At 40.6% G+C, this 630-nt stretch overlaps 1 non-coding gene across 1 annotated transcript; it reads left to right on the top strand.

The window, feature by feature from the left end:
- The first annotated feature begins 237 nt into the window (after positions 1–237).
- LOC112759910 (small nucleolar RNA R71) lies at positions 238–345 on the top strand. The gene has a single exon (XR_003180374.1). It is a non-coding gene; the product is annotated as a small nucleolar RNA R71 (small nucleolar RNA).
- Positions 346–630: the final 285 nt, after the last annotated feature.

Below are 630 nucleotides of genomic sequence, written 5' to 3'. Positions count from 1 at the left end.
CCAATATGGCATTCAAAGCATCAATTTCAAGAACTCCCTTCCTTTGAGGTGTCCCATTACTTACAGAATTCCTCTCAGAAGTGTACATGAACTGGTTATTAGCAACCATGTCAATGAGTTCTTGAGCTTCTGCAGGCGTTTTCTTTAGGTGAATAAATCCACCTGCAGAATGGTCCAATGACATTTTAGATAATTCAGATAGACCATCATAGAATATATCCAGGATGGCCATTCTGAAAGCATGTCAGAAGGACACTTTTTGGTCAGTTCCTTGTATCTCTCCCAAGCTTCATAGAGGGATTCACCTTCTTTCTGTGTGAAGGTTTGAACATCTACTCTAAGCTTGCTAAGCTTTTGAGGAGGAAAGAACTTGGCTAAGAAAGCCGTGACCAGCTTATCCCAAAAGTTCAGGCTATCCTTAGGTTGAGAGTCCAACCATGTTCTAGCTCTGTCTCTTACAGCAAATGGGAAAAGCAAAAGCCTGTAGACCTCGGGATCAACCCTATTAGTCTTAACAGTATCACAGATCTGCAAGAATTCAGTTAAGAACAAAAAGGGATCTTCAGATGGAAGTCCATAAAACTTGCAATTCTGTTGCATCAGAGAAACTAATTGAGGTTTCAGCTCAAA

Source organism: Arachis hypogaea, chromosome 16 (assembly GCF_003086295.3).
Source record: "Arachis hypogaea cultivar Tifrunner chromosome 16, arahy.Tifrunner.gnm2.J5K5, whole genome shotgun sequence".
Taxonomy (NCBI): domain Eukaryota; kingdom Viridiplantae; phylum Streptophyta; class Magnoliopsida; order Fabales; family Fabaceae; genus Arachis; species Arachis hypogaea.
Note: the sequence above shows the minus strand (reverse complement) of the source record. Positions and strands in the feature narration are given on the sequence as shown.